Source organism: Adelges cooleyi, unplaced genomic scaffold (genome assembly GCF_023614345.1).
Source record: "Adelges cooleyi isolate 19-005CV unplaced genomic scaffold, UGA_ACOO_1.1 ACOO_flye_CR_arks_rails_tigmint_CR_PRNA_247, whole genome shotgun sequence".
Lineage (NCBI taxonomy): Eukaryota > Metazoa > Arthropoda > Insecta > Hemiptera > Adelgidae > Adelges > Adelges cooleyi.
The window spans coordinates 14,483,178-14,491,122 of NW_026095912.1; positions in this window are offsets into that span (position 1 = coordinate 14,483,178).

The window sequence follows — 7,945 nt, forward strand, 5'->3', positions numbered from 1 at the left end:
CGTCAAGTTAACCGGGATATTATGCGATTGATTCAGATGCAAAGAGTACATGTTTAAGTAGACTTTCAAGTACCTAACTAGTTCAGCTCAAAAATCCAGTATACAGCTTAACGTGTATTACAAATTATGTATTTATAATATTTGCTACTTACTTTTTAATTTGAGATTAATTTTATTAAATACATACCAGTAATTATACTGTCGTCCAAAAACTTTCTTATTTGTTTTTGAGAGTACAATATGAAATTGAATGAATACTATTGTTTTACAACAACTACACTTTGGGCATTGTTAAAATATACTTAATTATTTAGTCAAAGCGAAAACGATTTTAGAAGTGTTATTAATTTTTAATGTAACTTAGCTAACCGTAGTAAGTAGTTAATTAAAATGAAATTTAAAATAATGATGTAACTTCCAAACAATATTAATCGTTTAAATACATAATTTAGTTTAAAGGCAATTTAACAAGACAAGGTAAGAAGGTAACAAGACTATAATTATTAAGAAGTAAAATTCTAATTAGTTCTCAAGTTAGTACAAACACTGTGAATAAAAAGTAACAAACACTTCAGCTATATATTATAATATAAAACAAACTTAATATTATTTGTATACAAACAATTTCCTCACATCCAATACCAAGTTTTTACCAATACAGACGTTAATGAGCTGACTAATGTGACGTTGATAAAATATATTTGTTGGGTACGTTTTTTTGTCATGATGAATGTATTTTTGATTACTAGTGAGCTTGAAATAGGTCAGCCCGTTTCGATAACTTGTACAGAAAAGCCAAATTGAGGTGACCTCATCTATCGTTAAAATGCGATAGTATTGCTCGGTAACTGTAGAATGACAAGGACTACCAATATAAAATTTCTAAGACAATTTTTTAATTAGACCTTTTAAAGACAGCATTCGTTGAAATAATCCCAATCATTTTGTAACGTCATGTAATTGGAAATTGAAATAATTCGGCATCGTCGGTTACAGATAAAATACCAAAGTGTTTGACTACCAATTGAATTGAATTTCAATAAATCATGAAAAATAGTGTCGAGGAACGATAGTATTAATGATCGCCTTGATAGAAACCTCCTGAAAGAAAACTGATAGGATTAGAGCAAAAAAAAAATTGTGTAACTATTACAATACTAATGTTTTAAATAATAAACAACAGAGGATCGTTAAACACAAATTTTGTTTAGCTCAAGTATTCATAACAATTGCTATGATGTGATCAACACCGTCTTGAATATGATTTTTAAAATTTTTTTTTTTTTTGCTAAACAGTATCAGCTACGTTGGCGGATAGTTTAGACAAGTGGTCGCGTCGAGAATGCGTTGTCTGCCAATTTAGTCACAATGGCCTTTGTGAAATTAAAAAAAAAAACTCACTTTAATATATATATCTTTAATTATTGCTCGCACCGTGTAAGGAAGACCGTCGTCTAAGGAGACTTAAACGACATTGCGCAAGAGGTGATATTTGGATAAAACAAAATGTGCCATCAGACAACGTGTAATTCGCCTCTATTAATAGTAAACGTCAAGCGCATCATGACTGGTTACTATTATTACTATTATGCAGCTGATTATCATACAGCGCAAAAGCAAATTTGTTCTCCGACCAAAACGATTTACGGGTACAGCAGCTAAAGACCATTGTGTGTGCCGCCATTAAACCAAATGAACAAATTGTCCGCGTTATAGCCGTCGGCTGTCATGGCGGCTGGTCGACCGGAGACTTGAACGACAGTCGCTAAAGAGTCACAAAAAATCAAGGATCGTCTTGTTAAACATTGTTGTTTTTTTTTTTGATGAAGAGGATGTTCAATATTAAACTTGAAGCCAAATATAGAGCTAAACCGTTTAAAAAACACCGTTCGTCAAAAATTATCCAAATCATTCTTGGTAATAACTACAAAAAATAAAAATACCTAAATGTTTGATTACCAACTGAACGTGCCATTAATAAATAATAAAAATAGTCTTGTGAACAATTGAATAATAGTTTTGGGAAAGTCCTAAAAAAGAAAACTTATAGGATTAGAGAAAATTGTTTTTTTCCTTTTATATAACTCAAACTTTTGGCGCAAATTAAAATTTTTTAATTTATACTACGTGGAAACCTGGTTATTTTACTTCTCGAGTGAAAGAACAGTTTTTTTTTGCTGAAAATTAGGCAACCTCGGACTTCTCATAGCTGACTAATATAAAAATTACATTTTAACCACCATGTGTAATAACAATTCGTATGAAAAATATATAACTATAGAACCACAAAACAAACAACTGAATTTCAATTAGACATTTGTACATATTTGATACATTAATATTAGTCATATATATATATATATGTATATTTGTACCTTTTGTTGAGCTTGCTGGACAATTTTTTTTTGACTTTGTTTACTCTCTTTTGTGTATTACAATATTACCGAGGTCATACTTAATGTAATAATTGTGCGGTCAAACAATATGTCTATCTACTTCTGGGAATCAAATTACAATTATTAATATTGTTGTTTACCGCAAAGCAGTTGGCCGGCGACCAGATTGATTTGCGAAGAGACCCGACGTTTTCGTCGGACGAAAGACATATGATTAAACGTGACAGCGCATTTATCTGTGCGCGTTCGGCTTATAATATTTCGACATGTCGACAAATAAACATACTGTTATATTGTATTTTAACGTCATATGAGTTGTTGCATACACCCAAATGGCGTTAAAGGACACTTATTTTTAGGACTTTGTGCTTACTCAACGACGACGACGGTTGAACGCCATTAAGAAGCCAATGGCTTAGAGAATTGCAAAGATTGCCGGCGCACACACGCACACACACACACTGTCTAATAGGTGCCTTATTAGACAAATTATTATTATTACTATTATTACCGGCCGACGCAACGGTTTCACATTTCTTGCGAATAATAGCCAAGATTTCTTAAGCGTGCGGCGTTTAATTTCCACAAAAAACTACAAACGCGCCGACGCCGACGTTCACGATACGGTTGTAAAAACAACAGAATACAAAAAAAAGTTAAGTTATCGAGTCATAAATTATTTTTAAGGTAAACGAAATGAAAATATTTATGCATAAAAATAAAAAAAAAAACACCGCGATCCTTGACTTTTTTTGTGACTCTTTAGCGACTGTCGTTCAAGTCTCCGGTCGACCAGCCGCCATGACAGCCGACGGCTATATCGCGGACAATTTGTTCGTTTGGCTTAATGGCGGCACACACAATGGTCTTTAGCTGCTGTACCCGTAAGTCGTTTTGGTTGGAGAACAAATTTGCTTTTGCGCTGTATGATAATCAGCTGCATAATAGTAATAATAGTAACCAGTCATGATGCGCTTGACGTTTACTATTAATAGAGGCGAATTACACGTTGTCTGATGGCACATTTTGTTTTATCCAAATATCACCTCTTGCGCAATGTCGTTTAAGTCTCCTTAGACGACGGTCTTCCTTACACGGTGCGAGCAATAATTAAAGATATATCAATTAAAGTGAGTTTTTTTTTTTAATTTCACAAAGGCCACTGTGACTTAATTGGCAGACAACGCATTCTCGACGCGACCGCTTCCCTAAACTATCCGCCAACGTAGCTGATACTGTTAAGCAAAAAAAAAAAAATTTTAAAAATCATATTCAAGACGGTGTTGATCACATCAGATCAATTGTTATGAATACTTGAGCTAAACAACATTTGTGTTTAACGATCATCTGATGTTTATTACTTATTGTAAAAGTAAAACAATTTTTTTTTTGCTCTAATCCTATCAGTTTTCTTTCAGGAGGTTTCTATCAAGGCGATGATTAATATTATCGTTCCTCGACACTATTTTTCATGATTTATTAAATTCAATTCAATTGGTAGTCAAACACTTTGGTATTTTATCTGTAACCGACGATGCCGAATTATTTCAATTTCCAATTACATGACGTTACAAAATGATTTGGATTATTTCAACGAATGCTGTCTTTAAAAGGTATAATTAAAAAATTGTCTTAAATTTTATATTGATATAGTCCTTGTCATTCTACAGCTACCGAGCAATATTATCGCATTTGAATGATAGAAGAGGTCATCTCAATTTGGCTTCTCTGTGTAAGTTATTTAAATGGACTGACCTGTTTAATTTAACAAACACCAAGCTTGTACAAGAACCAAGGTCACTATAATAAAAAATAAATTCACGATAAACAAATTTATCCAACTAGTACAGGATATCACACCTGAAAAGTATCTGATTTGGGTAAAAAGTTTTCAAAAAAAGTCACTCCCTCCATTTCTAATTCGAGAAAGGTAAGGGTGGTTAGGTAAGGGTGTGTTTTTTTTAATTTTTCTCAAAATTAAACATTGTAAATCACTTTTTAAGTGAAGAAGAAATTTGTCTTTTTTATTTTATATCCTTTGACTTGATATCAAGTGCGTTTTTTTATATTTTTTATTTTTAGTAAATGGTTTTAACTAAACATAATATTTTGTTATATTTTTAAAATAAAAGTTAAGCAGGCCCTAATTATTTATTTGTACATTTTTTTTTTACATTTATTACTCATTAATTGTTATAGAAATTAAAAAACGCCCATGTCTGTTGACATACTAAAATTCTTGTTGGCTCACATCGCATGTTGTTAAGTAATATTGTGTTTCAAACTTTATGTGTTTAAACTGCGATGGAAATAATTTAATAAAAAAATTATGCGTATACTTTTATAAGTTACATAAAAATAATTTTGTCGTATTTCGATTGTTATATTATGGAGATTATATTTTTCAATTATTCAATTTAGGTCATGCTTTATGTAATATGCATTATTGTTGTTTAAACAGGAAATACTCTATTTGAGAGTATTCCCACAGTTGAAATAACTTGTTTGGCAATTTAAAGAAATTATCATTATGGTAATTATTTGGCACAAATAAAAAGACATTAAACGGCTAAATGCAGAATGAAGAATAAATAATTTTAATGCCTAGAATTGAGTTGAAATGCAACGTTTTTAATAATATTATTGTTTCGCATCCTCGACACGGCTGATTTTAATTTTCTATTGTTTTTCAATTGGAAGGTCATCTTGTAACAACTTGAAGTACAAGAAAATTAGTCCTAACCCAACCCAGGCCAAAACATAATACGTCCACAAGTAAATCAATTATTTGCATGCTCAATTACAAAGGTATTTGCTAATACCGTTTCAGGACATGACCATGTTTTATAAAATAAAAAAAAACACTTTATTAATTTTAATGTATTCTCAATGGACTGCATTAATGGTTTTACACCAAAGTGACACTTCACTTGAAGTAGGCAACTCGTTTATTGGGGGTGCAATCAACAGAGTGTTATTATCAACACATATGTACATAAGTAGTCGCTGTTGTGCTCTTGACATGATTTTAGTTAAGTTTCGACGATGAGCTGAATTGGTATTGCTGTAAGCTGTATTGGTTTTTACAACCAAGTGTGTGTGTTTTTTTTATGTCTTTCTAAATTCACAATAAAAAAAAAAGGTCAACCGCAACAATCTATTTCTTCATAATTTACACTCACAGTGAATCGTTTACCGAAGGTTAGCCGATAAGTAAAAATTAAAAAGAAATATTCTAGGAAACTTAAAGGTAAACTCAGAAACTCACAACTTTAGGTTCGTTTTGGTTAGTTAAAGACAAAAATTAATTCACATTTACAACAACATGTAAATGTTTTAAAACAATTATTTATAACATTGAAATAACTGTAATTTGTTGTTTTTTTTTAAATATTATTTTTTATAATAACTTATAATTCAACGTATATAATTTAGCACATTTTTTGAGTAATTTTTTTTTGGGGGCAAAAGCCAAAAATAGATATCTTAACAGTTTTCTTTGGGAGTAGAAAAACGTTAAATTTACTTCAGACATGGTATTAGTACCAAAGACAAGAAAATCAGGCTGATGGTAAAATGGAAACTTTTTTTGAAAATCTGAAATCTAAAACAAATATATATCTACAGCAACTTCACCCCTACCCCCTTCACAATGGAGTAAAACACCAAAAGTTGTTGATATACTAAAATAAAGACAATAAGCCCATTCCGCCCAGAAGGAGTGGACATTTTTTTTTTTTCCTTTTTTTTAGGTGAAGTTTTACGGTTCGAGATCTAAAAACTAGACCAAAGGTAGATCTGGAATAGAGCTACAACATAAACAATTTGGTAAAAAATCCGTATTAGAATTTTTGTTTTATTAAGACAAACCCAAGATTAGAGTTAAGTGGTAAGTGATAAGAGATAAGAAATAACAGATAAGAGATTAGATACTAGAGGTAAGGGATTATAAATACGAGGTTTGAGATAAGTGATTAGATAGATTGAACAATTTGTACCTATAACTTGTATTGTGTAAACGATAATAGACAATAGTAATAATATAATAATAATAATAATAATAATTGGCGTTGTCAGGGTAATTTCAGTCAAAACGGATATATAATACTATACTTAATGCGAAATACATTACACAATGACGTGCATTGTTTTTCCAGAATTGTTTCAAAAAACTATAAACTATTATAATATTATACGTTAATTTTCCATTGAAATGTGGCGATAAAAAAAAACATAAAATTATTACCGAATAGTGTGTACACATCATAATAAAAATTATTACCATTACCGTATGATTATGTAAAAAAATATATATAATTATTATACTAAAATCTACATAATTCCGATTGAAAGCGAGTTGCAATATTATTACAATGATTACTGTATTATAATAATATTGTTTATAATTTCAGCAGAGAAGACAGCTAGAATATTCAAACAACCTGACCGTGGCCATAGCGTTAAGGACTCTCGACACCGTAAAACAGCATTAACGTTATCGTTAAAAGATTTCGGCTGGACGGAAATATATTAACCGGAAATGTGTTTTAAAAAAAAACCTGAAAAATAACAATCATCGACAATCGGTTATTACACACACACACACAGAGGAGAACGCGAGCCTGCGTGGATGATGCATTGCGGAAGATGATGTGAAAGTTTAACCCGGCAAATGAGTACCTATATAATGTCTAATAATGATAATAATAATAATAATACCTACTAAACTGGTATGGGACGACCGAGGAAAATCGACGTTATTAACAATTTTTATTGGATACCATTGGGTACGGCTTACGGTTTAATCGTAGGGTTTTTACATAAGAAACAAAAATAAAAAAAACACCGGTAATATTTATATTTATGAGTTATCGTTGTCGGTTAGGTGCACTGTAAGCGGAAAATGAGACACGTTCGTGTAAAACGACAACTTTTAACTTATTTATTAAATTTAAAAAACTTAACTTTTACTTAACAAGCGTGCCGGGAGGGAGAGAAGGGGTAAGGGGTGGCTAGGGGACGGAAGATGTTCCCTACACTGTACTGCAAGTTTTCCCTTTGGCTTACTCCTACCTTCCATTCAACCCCACCTCCTTCTAGGTATCTATTCTCTTATCACAAAAACCTCGTATCTATAATCCCTTACCTCTAGTCACAGATATATATATATATATATAATAAACTAAATTGCTAACTGTACATGCCACCAATAGAGAAGTTAGAAGCAGCCACTTTCCGCCATCTTGGTGGGAATTAGAACCTTATCATGTGAGAATAATATATTATGTTTTTAACAATCTCATATATATATATATATAATATTGATATAATAATATATTATACAGACTCATCAACTGCGATGCAGCAAGCAAGAGGGAAACTACTGCGTTAGAAATCCTTAACTCAAATAGCCAATGATGTGTCCCTTATATAAGACAGACACACATGGCTAATTCGACAAGGCGTTGCCTTTAGAACATAATGGTGAATATATACAGAAATATATAATATGCATTGATTACACACATAAATCCCCCCAGAATGGCGGA